A 12,839-nucleotide genomic window follows, 5' to 3' on the forward strand; every position below is an offset into this window, starting at 1 on the left:
ATTGTACTCCTTTAAGCTAGAAAAATGTACTCCTGTAAGCTAGATTGATTATGGAATGTCTGAGCATAATTCTGTTTAGAAATTTTGCTACAGCAAAATCCCATTGCTGTCAATGGGATTCCGCTGCACAGTGCAGACTCTGTAATTACCCTAAAAGAATGATTCTGCTAATTTTTTCCGAGGAATCCAAGTGGAATACATTTCCGTCTATGGAGATAGCAATGTCTGCATGGACATTCAGTCAGCGCAGTCCATTCTCAAATTCTCTGTGCAGGTCATACACTGTGTGAACCTCAAGAAGGGTCCTTTGTCATTTTATTACAACATATATTTCACATTCCAGTGGTTTTTAGAAATGAAGGGCATTTTACAAGTTTAAGAATTAAGGTCGGCCATTGGCCCGATCGGCGATGCCTGGCATTAACCCTGGGTCCCACCGAATTTGAAGCGTGCTCAGCTCGTGAGCACACTTCAAACACCAGTAACGGGGCCAGGGTGTACAGATACGCCCTGCGTCCTTAAGTACCAGGACACAAGGGCGTACCCATACACCCATTAAAAATATTAATCCTTCTAGTATTGTTGTATACTACAGAGAAAGCTGTGTAATTCTTTCCAGTCTGACCACAGTGCTCTCTGCTGGCACCTCTGTCCGTGTCAGGAACTTCCAGAGTAGGAGCAAATCCCCAGAGCAAACCTCACCTGCTCCGGACAGTTCCTGGCATGGACAGAGATTTCAGTAGAGAGCACCGTGGACAGACAGAAAAGAACAACTCAACTTCCTCTGTAGTATACAGCAGCTGATAAGTACTAAAATCATTTTTTACAAGTAAAAATAAGTAATTTACAAATCTGTTTAACTTTCTTGCACCAGTTGATTTGAAATAATTAGTTTTCCACTGGAGTACCCCTTTAATCATATAAAACAAAGAAAGTGCTCGGTGCTGACTATCCACAGTTTGGCACGGAAGTCTGAGTTTCTGTTACATTTCTCCAGGATATTTACTGATGTGAAAAGTCATATTATGTTGTTTCATGTATCCACTCTGCAAATGTAAAATCTGTACTAAATTAAGATCAACAAACGACACTTCTTAAAAGAGCAATTATCAGAACAGTAAGAACTAAACATACAAAAAGTTACCCACTCGATAATGTATTATTGCTGGAAAGCTCCTAAAATTTGTCTTTATAAATTAAATATTGCTTTTTCCTCTAACCAGCCACAGCTGTCAAGCACAGTATATTATTAGGGATCTGGATCCCATATTAAGAGAATACAATAGTGACAGGGTTCATAGCAGGATGTCTAAACCTTTTCTCTGATATATTCCCCTCTGTGGGTCCCAGAGAGGTAGATAGAATAAAGATTTATCTTTCAAATCTGTTACTGTAATTTTTTTTGTAGAAAAAAAAGGAAAATCACCACAAACATACATTGCTTAAACCTAGCAGGAATAGTGCCTCTCAAGGACACCTCCATAGTATATGCATGCTTTAAGCAAATATATGTATATCACACAAAGGATTGACACTTTCTCTCTAGACTGCATCCATAAATAATATACAAGTTATTCATTATTATTTAGGCTAAAATATGCAAGAATGTATCCAGCACAAGTGTATTCATTGTCTTGCAAGGTAATGTAACAGCAGCAAACTACTTAAAGGGGTAGTCCAGTGGTGAAAATCGTATCCCCTATCTTAAGGATGGGGGATAAGTTTCAGATTGCGGGGGGTCCGACCGCGATCTCTCTGTACAGGGCCCCGGCTCGCTGGCCAGATAGCGCGTGTAGACCACCGCACGAAGCGTCGGCCGACACGCCCCCAAAATACATCGCTATGGCAGAGCCGGAGCGCTCCGACTCTGCCATACAGTTGTATTGAGGGGACGTGTCAGCCGCCACTTTGTGTGGTGGTCAACACGCCCCTTTCCCGTGGGCTGCCTGGGCCCTGTACCGGAGATCGCGGGGGGCCCCAGCAATCGGACCCCCTCACGATCTGAATCTTATCCCCTATCCTTAGGATAGGGGGTACGTTTTTCACCACAGGATATCTCCTTTAATGCCAATATTATCATTGGATTCACTGCTTAGCGTCTACCTTTGCTATGAGAGAGTGTGCTGGGCCCTATGCCAAACTTTTGAACACCCCTCCTTCTCATTCTTTAGATCCCACCTCATGGTCAAACCCCATCCAAGACTTGTAATGGGACATCAATAAAAATAAATTCTTGTCTTCAGACACCATACTGGTGCTGCTGCGTACAATACCATGATACTGGATCAAGAGCTTGTATGTGGCGTAGTACCTAATGCTGGACATTGTGAGTTGGGCTTTGAAGAATTCCATGTGGTGGTGGTGGTGGTGGTGGTGGTGGTGGTGGTGGGGGGGGGGGGGGGGGGGGGGGGGGGCTGTTTCCCTGGACTATGGGCCCCAGTTCATCTGCTGGAGGAAATCAGGTCTGTTTTTATAACTCTGGATAACCCCTTAAGGACTCCTAGTTTGGAGTGAAGCATTGGCTTTAAGGAAAAGCTGTCTAGAAAGGTAGTGGGAGAAATGCTTTCCATATCCTTGCTCCTCTGGTGGCACTTTGGCACTTCAAGTCTATGCAGTCCCATAGATAACTGATTTGGGAGGATTCCAGCAGGGGACACTTTGTGAGTGGTTAGCAGTCCCATGTAACCTAGCCCTAGGTGCACACAGTGTTTTGTTATTGGGAGGGGTTGCTCGTGTTGGTACAATAGCTGGACCCTCCAGGCACCTTCCTGTACATTGCGTACTGGTGATTTTGGTGCGTGCAGATAACAAGACTCAGGGAAACCAGAAAAAGATGCAACGCAATTTTACTTGTATTACTTAGGAGCTGTAACAGATTGCTTCACAAAATCCCAGGCTAAAAGCACTCCAAGTGTGAAGAGGAGAGGTGTTTATTGCAGTGTATCAGTGACTAAATAAACTTTGCTTGGAATAAAGATTTTCTTGTTTAGGAGTTCTGAACTTAGCAGTCAGGTCTATTCCAGGACATGAATTGGTCCCTGATTAGAGTATAGACTTCTTCCTTGACTCTGATGATGTGACTAAGACTTGAATGACTTGTGGGCATCCTAGCGCAATTCCAGAATTGTACTTACTAAGGCATGATCTTCCTAGGGGTGTGACTAAGGTAGTTTGTAGAGTTCTGCACAGGATCTCATATCAACATTATTAAATTTACTGAGGCTTGTTCCAGATGGTGCATCCAGATGAATATCTCCGACTTGAAAATCGGTACTGCTAATCAGACCAGGACCTTGAGGCATGCCGAGCTCAGTTGTTTTTCTGTGCCATCAGGCCCTTTGACTAAATTTCTCTGGAAAGCTTCCTTTTGGAATTGTAGTGAACAGTTGACACCCTGTCAGCGTGGAATAGGCAACTTGGTCTCTCTCAACTCCTGTTTAACTAGGGATAGGTGAGCAAAGTATTTTATAAACTCCACCTCACATGTTCCTAACATGTGCTTGGGCCCTTAAAGGGACCTAACACATCATATATAAAACCATTGCTGTGGAGTCGGAGTCGAGGAGTAACTGGAGTCGGAGTCGGCTAACAATGCACAGACTAGATTGGAATAAAAAAAAAAAAAAAAAGCAAGTTTAAATGTCCCAATTCACAAAAAGTTATTAATGACTTCTTTACTGTAAGAATGAAGACCAATGCATGCAGTGCCTCACGTAACCGCAAAACGAACACATTAAGTGACCGTGAAGAAGCATGCTTTTCATGTGCTTCACTATATGGCATGCAACGCACAATTAGGAGCGGCAATACTTATACTTTCCATAGTGTTGTGTTCTGCTGTTACAGGAAACCCATGGGTAACCTAGCCTCTCACTGATAAGGGATTAAGGAAATATGTTTTTTGCAGGACTAGAGACACTTGTATAAGTGAAGGGAATGGAGGGTCAATAGTTAAAGACTGAAGCTGTAAACCATTGGAAAATCTGCTGCCATTCAGCTAAGGCTGTAAAAACTTGTAAACTCCGATTGTTAACTTAAACTTTAAACATGACTATGGGATTCTACTAGGGAAATCATGTTTTATAATAAATGCCCCTTCCTGGATCCTCCCACTGCCCTATGTTCAGCAGCAGATCAGCACACAAAAAGGAGAAGGCAGCAGCTTCTGCCCAACTACCTCTCTCTGCTAGAAGAGCTTAGAAGAACTTGGTGGAACAGCTTCCTGGATTCAACTGTAAGTGTTTATAAATACTTTCGCATATTAATACAGAGGAGTCAGAAGTACAAAAAACGTCGGAGTCGGAATACTTATCTACCGACTCCCCATCCCTGTATAAAACACTAAACATCATGTGTGTTTAAAAGCACTACTGCCTTTAAAAGCATTAAAGACAGTAGTGTTCATCAGCTACCCAAGGTTTTTACCCTTTGTGGAACATTACAGGTTCCTATTAATAAGTAGGGGTTGTCCAAAGCAGAGAACCCCTTTAACTGCTGCTTGGTATACCTGGTAACATTTGGAGTGAAAGGGACTACCAATCTAGAGGCAATTCTGTGGACGGTGGCTGTCAACTCCCCGAGTACTTTTTTACTTATTGAAAATATTAGCAAGCAAATATCATTGGGTACCAATTAGACTATAAGCGACTGCCTGTTGAATAGAGAGAAGGACTGTGGGGATTGCTTCTTTTATTGAAAAAAAATTATGGTTGCTATGGCAACTGGTCAACTTTTTATGTGCATGGGTTTTGATAAATCTCCCCTTATTTGTCTCAATTGACACAGTGCCCCAAAAAATCCATGGTAAATTTATTGGTCAGTCCCACAGCTTTACATTCCACAATTCATTTTCCATGGACTTTCCAATTTTACAAGATAATATGCGTGTATGTCGCAAGTACCGTAAATAACTTTCTGTGACGGATTGACCTGGAGACAAAGTTGTTAAGGCCCCAGACTGCCGTCTTCTTTTACTGTATCACTACCTATAAGCTCTTGTCTGTAGGACAGCAGAAGTACTATCCCATCTGGAAGTGCAGCGCATTATTGCTTTGTGCGGCTTGGGGTCTGCTGTAGATACTATTTGCTTAAATGTCTGAGAATCTGCCATGTTGATAAATTCCAGTAGCAGCTGCTGGAATACATCAACACATGAAGATATCAGATGCTCCAGCCAGCAGAAGTCCTTGCGACAGGCCGTCCCCACAGAGCGGCCATAAAACAAAATATAAAAAGAAAGCATGAGTAATCACCAGCTCATAGCAATAACATGAAAAATGCATGACAGATCTGAGCCGTCAGGTCAGAGTCATAGCAAGAAATGAGGCATCCACCAATATAAAAAACAGAAAAATACAGGTGTAAGGATTCCTCATAGAAATTGGGAATTATAGTGACGTTGTTTATAGATTTGGCTAAATCCAGCATGTCTACAAACCTATTATGTATAAAACAGAGAAAGTGCATGTTAAAGGGGTACTCCACTCGCCTGCGTTTGGAACTAAATGTTCCGAACTCTGTTTTCGCACTGCGGTGGTCGGCCACGCCCCTCATGACGTCACAGCAACGTCCCTCAATGCAAGTCTATGGCAAGTCTACAGTCGTCACGCCCCCTACCATAGACTTGCATTGAGGGGGCGTGGCTGTGACATCACGAGGGGCATGGTCGACCCCCGTAGCACAAGAACAGTGTTTGGAACATCTAGTTCTGAATGCCAGTGAAGTACCCCTTTAAGAGATAAAAAAAAAAACGTATGAATGCTGATCTGGGATATTGATGCTCAACCTTTTCTACAAGGGAATGAAAGGTGGCCGTGTACAATTGCCTTGGAACCTCTAGAACACTCTTTCCTGACCTGTGGCTTTCAAGCGGTTGTAACACTCCAGCTTCCATTATGCTCTGACACCCTCTGGCTGATGAAAGCTGTAGGTGTGTAAAAACAGGACGTGTCACAGACTGGAGAAACTGCTCTAGAATTAGTACCTATTGTTACGGATCCCTTTCAGTGAATGTCCAACCATGACGTAAGCTGTAAGCTCCCTCAAGTGGCTGATACAAGAATCTTCCTAAAGATTTTGAGCACTGTGTCAATTGTGTCAAAAATGTACCTACAATCAGAGTATAAGGTATATGAAAGATTTAAAGGAAACTGTCAGCTTTCTTTCCCTGCACTAACCAGCAAGGGTGGGGGGGTGGTAGAAAGCTGACAGTTTTCCTTTAAGGGGATTTCTCTTTCGTGCAAGTTATTCCCTGTCCACAGGATACGAGATAGACATCAGTTTGGTGGGGTCTGGCCCCTAGGAAACCTTATCTGATCCCCAGAACAGAGTAAAAATGCAGGCTCGAATGTTTGGAGTGGGCCGCACATGCACAGCCATTGCTCAGTTCCTCCTGTGCAAAAAACAAAAGTCCAAGGAGAGCAGCACATCATAATAGCAGCTTAGCAGTAGGTGCAGGAAAGTGCACAAACCCAGGTCAGAGTTCCAACACAAATGGCAGAAGATTACCACAGCACTCTGTAAGGGCGCATTCACACTATGGAATTTCCAAAGGCCGTCAATGGTGATGACACAAGTCTGAATGGCCCTAGTGCAGACTGAACATAGCTGTGCATAGAATGTCCACCTGGAATTTCTTCGGGAGGACATTATATAGTGTGAATGCACCCTAAAGGTATGTTCACATGGTGGAATTTCTGTGCGGTAGTCTGCAGAAGAATTCCGCCAGAAATACTGTAGTGATTTATGGTCTATGGATTTAAATAGGATTCCACAGTTCCATTCAGACAGCGTAGTTTTTGGGGCGGGCAAGAGATTGCCAATTGCGGAAATTCTGCTCTCAACTTTTCGCAAAAATATAAGACCAGTCTTGTATTTTGCAGAATTTCACGACGGAATCTCATTGAAATCAATGGGACAGGAATTTCGGCGGAATTGTGTTCTAAGAACATAGAAATTCTGCTGCAATTCCAGCAGAATTCCTCAAAAAAAAAGGTGTAGGAACACAATGAACTCCTCCTAAGGAGGAGGCTACGGCTTTGTTCCCACTGTGCAATTTCTGTGTGACATTCTGTGGAAGAATTCTGTAGTAATTTACTGCCTATTGTTTTCAATGGGATTCCACAGAGCCATTCAAACAGCAGAATTTCCACATCGGGCATTCCACAGCAGAAATTCCATTATGGGCATTCGGCAAAAATATAAGACCAGACATAAATTTTTTGGAATTCCGAAGAGTAATCCCATTAAAGTGAATGAGGCTTAAATTCCAAGGGAATTCTGTATTTAAAATTTCTGCTGAATTGCGTAAATTCCACCATGTGAACATTGCCTAATAGGAGTCCATCCTTATTTGAAAAAAAATATAAAAAAAATCCAAGATGACATGTACGTAAAACCTAACATATTGTTATGGTTAACATTAAGAATGTAAGATGAAATCTGTTTTGCAATAACTAACATTCTTTATGGCAATATGTTATTCTTGGAAACACTGGGGGAAGATACATTAAAGATAAAGGAAAGATGGAGGAGTTCCATTTTTTATTGACCTATTTGTAAATGGTTGCGGCTTGCTATGGGCAAAAAATTTACCTTTTCTCGCACAATTTAAAGTGCTATCATTTCGGCTGCGGCATTTTACAGTGAACTGAAAAGCACAATCCCCTTTCCCAAGATGTTCCATTCTGATTCCCCCATTCACATGTATGGGACTTCTAGGATGGAAAATCAGGCAGTCCTCCTGATGACGCGAGTATTGGTGCGAGTCTTTGGCAATGGGATAGTGCCTTTATTTTCACCAATATCCTGACACCAGCCAAAAATAAAGTAACGCTAGAAATAAATATAGTTCATTATATGGAATCTTACAGACTCCCCTCAATTGGATTCTAGAGACTCAAAGTAAGGCTAGGTTCACACTGCAATTTAGCAGTCTGTCACAAAAGCAAACACTCAAAAGCGCAGTCTGCTTACAATAGTGCATATATCCTGAACAAAGTCGCTAGGTGAACGTGTTTGGGTCATTGACCTGAATGCATTTGCTGCACTATGTTAGGCTTTGTTCACACAGTGGAATGTCCGCACTAAAAATTTCAATGTGGACATTCCCGCTGGCAGAATATGCCGGTGCTAGGACCGCTTGGAAATGCGCCGTCTCCATTTTTCCTTGCGGAATCCACATTGAAAGGGTACTCCGCTGCTCAGCATTTGGAACAAACTGTTCCAAACGCTGGAGCCGGGAGCTTGTGGCGTCATAGTCTATGGGCGGGGGCGTAGCGGCTGTTCTATTCTTTCTGCGGAGAGATGCCATGGAAATTCTGCCATGTGAACAATTTAGCAGACTCCTATTAAAATCAATGGGACTCTGCTGCTGCAGAATGTCAGTGCGGAATTCTGCAGAATTCTGTGCAAAAATTCCATCATGTGAACATAGCCTTACTGTATATGTTGCCATCCTGGCTGGATGCTAACATACTTCTGATAGACTGCTAACATGCAGTGCGGACTAAGCCTAAGCCTCAAAACATGGCGGGTGAATCTTTTTCAGTTAGTATTTTTTAAGTCAAATACAGAAGGCAATGGAAAGTTGGAGGTAAAATAAAATAAAACAAAATGTGTTTTGCAGAAAAAAAATTGCCACAAAACACAAGAAACACTACCTACAGACTTCAAGCTAAACACAAATAAAAAAAATGCTGTGTGTGAAATCCCCTTTGCTTTAAAAAACAAACAAAATACACTGTGCGAATGTGGCCTAAAATGTTCATTAATTTGCACTTGTCAATCCATTGTGTAGAATATTATAGACATCACTCACAGTTTGTGTTGTTTTCTATGGAAGTTTCTGTGCTCTGGTAAATCCTCCACATGAGGTCTGGATCTACAGACACTTGTGTGACTTCAGGTGTTTGTCCTGAGGAAATCAACATCCTTTCCTTCTACTCCTACTAGGCCTGGTGTGTACGAGCAGGGTGAACATGGAGTCGATGCCATAGCAACCAATCAGATTGGGGCTTTCATTTCCTCAGTGCAGGTCATCTGATTAGTTGCTATGGGAAACTGCTGTAAGTAGGGTTGCCACCTTTCCCTCAGAAAAATACCGGTCATGGGTGTGGCTATGTGGGGGTGGAGCTACAAAAGGGGAGGGGCCAGATTGCACAGGGGCTGAGGGATCAGGGGTTTAAGAAATGGCATGGGGGATGGGAGGGGGGTTTAAGAAATGGCATAGGGGATTGGAGGGATACAATATATATGTGGGGGGAATTTTCCTATATCGCACAAAAAAAATTACATTTAGAGAATACCTACCAAAACCCTATTTATGCCAGCGGCGGCGGTAGTGGTAGTGCGCGACAGCAACGCTGGCTCTCTCTGATGACGAGTGACGTCCCCCTGCGCAACGTCAGATAAACAGGCTAATCAGACAGTATCACACATGACAGGATTAGATGCACAGGCTCAGCAGACAGTATCACACATAACAGGATTAGATACACAGGCTCAGCAGACAGTATCACACATAACAGGATTAGATACACAGGCTCAGCAGACAGTATCACACATGACAGATTTAGATGCACAGGCTCAGCAGATAGTATCACACATGACAGGATTAGATGCACAGGCTCAACTCACAGTATCACACATGACAGGATTAGATACACAGGCTCAGCAGACAGTATCGCACATGACAGGATTAGATACACAGGCTCATCAGGCAGTATCGCACATGACAGGATTAGATACACAGGCTCATATACCACATGACAGAATTAGATACACAGGCTCAGCAGACAGTATCGCACATGACAGGATTAGATACAGAGCGCAGCAGATAGTTTCATACATTAAAACATTAAATCAGTGTTTCCCAACCAGGGTGCCTCCAGCTATTGCAAAACTACAACTCCCAGCATGCCCGGACAGCCAAAGGCTGTCTGGGCATGCTGGGAGTAATAGTTTTGCAACAGCTGGAGGCACCCTGGTTGGGAAACACTGCATTAAATACACAATTTTGCAGAGAGGTCTCACCAGTCTCTTGTCTTCACTTTCTCCTTTCCCCGGGCGGCTCCAGGTTAAGGAATGTCTGGGGTTGAGGAGGAATGGGGTGGGCAATTATTTATCCCATGGGGCCACATGAGAAACTAAAAATATTGTGGAGGGCCGGGTAGTTTTTCCCCAGATGAGGCAGCATAGTTGTCCCCCAGATTAGGAGCATAGTTGTCCCCCAGATTAGGAGCATAGTTGTCCCCCAGATTAGGAGCATAGTTGTCCCCCAGATTAGGCAGCATAGTTGTCCCCCAGATTAGGAGCATAGTTGTCCCCCAGGTTAGGAGCATAGTTGTCCCCCAGATTAGGCAGCATAGTTGTCCCCCAGATTAGGAGCATAGTTGTCCCCCAGATTAGGAGCATAGTTGTCCCCCAGATTAGGAAGCATAGTTGTCCCCCAGATTAGGAGCATAGTTGTCCCCCAGATTAGGAGCATAGTTGTACCCCAGTTGTCCCCCAGATTAGGAGCATAGTTGTACCCCAGTTGTCCCCCAGATTAGGAGCATAGTTGTACCCCAGTTGTCCCCCAGATTAGGCAGTATAGTTGTCCCCCAGATTAGGCAGCATACTTGTCCCCCAGATTAGGCAGCATAGTTGTCCCCCAGATTAGGCAGCATAGTTGTCCCCCAGATTAGGCAGCATAGTTGTCCCCCAGATTAGGCAGCATAGTTGTCCCCCAGATTAGGCAGCATAGTTGTCCCCCAGATTAGGCAGCATAGTTGTCCCCCAGATTAGGCAGCATAGTTGTCCCCCAGATTAGGCAGCATAGTTGTCCCCCAGATTAGGAAGCATAGTTGTCCCCCAGATTAGGAGCATAGTTGTCCCCCAGATTAGGAGCATAGTTGTCCCCCAGATTAGGAGCATAGTTGTACCCCAGTTGTCCCCCAGATTAGGAGCATAGTTGTACCCCAGTTGTCCCCCAGATTAGGAGCATAGTTGTACCCCAGTTGTCCCCCAGATTAGGCAGTATAGTTGTCCCCCAGATTAGGAGCATAGTTGTCCCCCAGATTAGGCAGCATACTTGTCCCCCAGATTAGGCAGCATAGTTGTCCCCCAGATTAGGCAGCATAGTTGTCCCCCAGATTAGGCAGCATAGTTGTCCCCCAGATTAGGCAGCATAGTTGTCCCCCAGATTAGGCAGCATAGTTGTCCCCCAGATTAGGCAGCATAGTTGTCCCCCAGATTAGGCAGCATAGTTGTCCCCCAGATTAGGCAGCATAGTTGTACCCCAGTTGTCCCCCAGATTAGGCAGCATAGTTGTCCCCCAGATTAGGCAGTTTACCCCCCCCCCCCCTACACACACACACACACACATATATACACAGACACATAGAGACACATACACAGACACATGTATACAGACACATATATATACACAGACACATATATATACACAGACACATATATACACACAGACACATATATACACACAGACACATATATACACAGACACATATATACACACACACATATACACACAGACACTCACCAGCCCTGCGCTGCAGAGGGAGACAGAATACACGGCCTCTCCCCTCCCTGCTCTGCCTATGGAGGGTTGTAAGACTGCACGGGGCAGAGAGAAGGAGGGGGAGGGGGAGACAGGAGACAGGAGAGAGGAGACAGGAGGTCACGCCCCCTCCCCAGCACTGTATAATCTCTTCCTGTCATCGCACGGAGCTCTCCCTGTCACAGGCTGCTGGTGTCAGACCTGGGCATTGTACGGCCGGTCATGAAAGCAGTGCTGTTCTGGGGATGCTGCTCCGTCCGCCCCTGTCAGTGAATGAAAAATACCGGCCATTGCATGGCCGGTATTTTTCATCCAAACTTACCGGCACAGCCCGGAATGTAGATGAAAATACCGGCTGTGCCGGTAAAATACCGGCAGGGTGGCAACCCTAGCTGTAAGGCTGCATTTATACATAAGGCCTTCAGCCTGGATAGACAGTATGGTATATATATTAACTAAATTACATTAACCCCTTAAGGACTCAGGGTTTTTCTGTTTTTGCACTTTTGTTTTTTCCTCCTTACATTTAAAAAAATCATAATTCTTTCAATTTTGCACCTAAAAATCCATATCATGGCTTATTTATTGTGTCCCCAATTCTACTTTGTAATTACATCAGTCATTTTAAACAAAAATCTACGGCGAAACAAAAAAAAAATCATTGTGCGACAAAATTGAAGAAAAAATGGGGGGCTTCCGTTTCTACGCAGTAAATTTTTCGGTAAAAATTACACCTTCTCTTTATTCTGTAGGTCCATACGATTAAAATGATACCTTACTTATATAGGTTTGATTTTGTCGTACTTCTGCACGAAAATTTACACTTTTAAAATTGTCATATTCTGACCCCTAGAACTTTTTTATTTTTAGGCGTACGGGGCCGTATGAGGGTTCATTTTTTGTGCCATTATCTGAAGTTTTTAGCATTAACATTTTTGTATTGATTAGACTTTTTGATCGCTTTTTATTCATTTTTTCATGATATAAAAAGTGACCATTGACCGTGCAGTTTAATTAACGATATATTTTATAATACGGACATTTCCGCACACAGCAATACTTTCAGTTCCCCCGTTCTGCCCATCTACTGTAGGCTGGGAAAAACGGGGAAACTGACGAGGACCGGCGCCGAAGTCCACTCACCCATCGGCGGCGATCGGTGGCGGTAATCGGCGGTAACAGTGGTCTCTAAACTGTTGCTCTCCAGATGTTGCAAAACTACAACTCCCAGCATGCCGAGATAGCTGTTTGGGCATGCTGGGATTTGTAGTTTTGCAACAGC

At 43.8% G+C, this 12,839-nt stretch overlaps 1 protein-coding gene across 1 annotated transcript in view; it reads right to left on the bottom strand.

Moving 5' to 3' along the window:
* Positions 1-8,988, bottom strand: part of TRMT5 (tRNA methyltransferase 5) — a 276,752-nt gene extending 267,764 nt beyond the window's left edge. The window contains exon 1 of the mRNA XM_056547371.1: positions 8,819-8,988. The gene's annotated coding sequence lies outside the window, so the exon portion shown is untranslated. The remainder of the gene's footprint in view (positions 1-8,818) is intronic.
* Positions 8,989-12,839: the final 3,851 nt, after the last annotated feature.

Source organism: Hyla sarda, chromosome 11 (genome assembly GCF_029499605.1).
Source record: "Hyla sarda isolate aHylSar1 chromosome 11, aHylSar1.hap1, whole genome shotgun sequence".
In the NCBI taxonomy this organism is placed as follows: Eukaryota; Metazoa; Chordata; class Amphibia; order Anura; family Hylidae; genus Hyla; species Hyla sarda.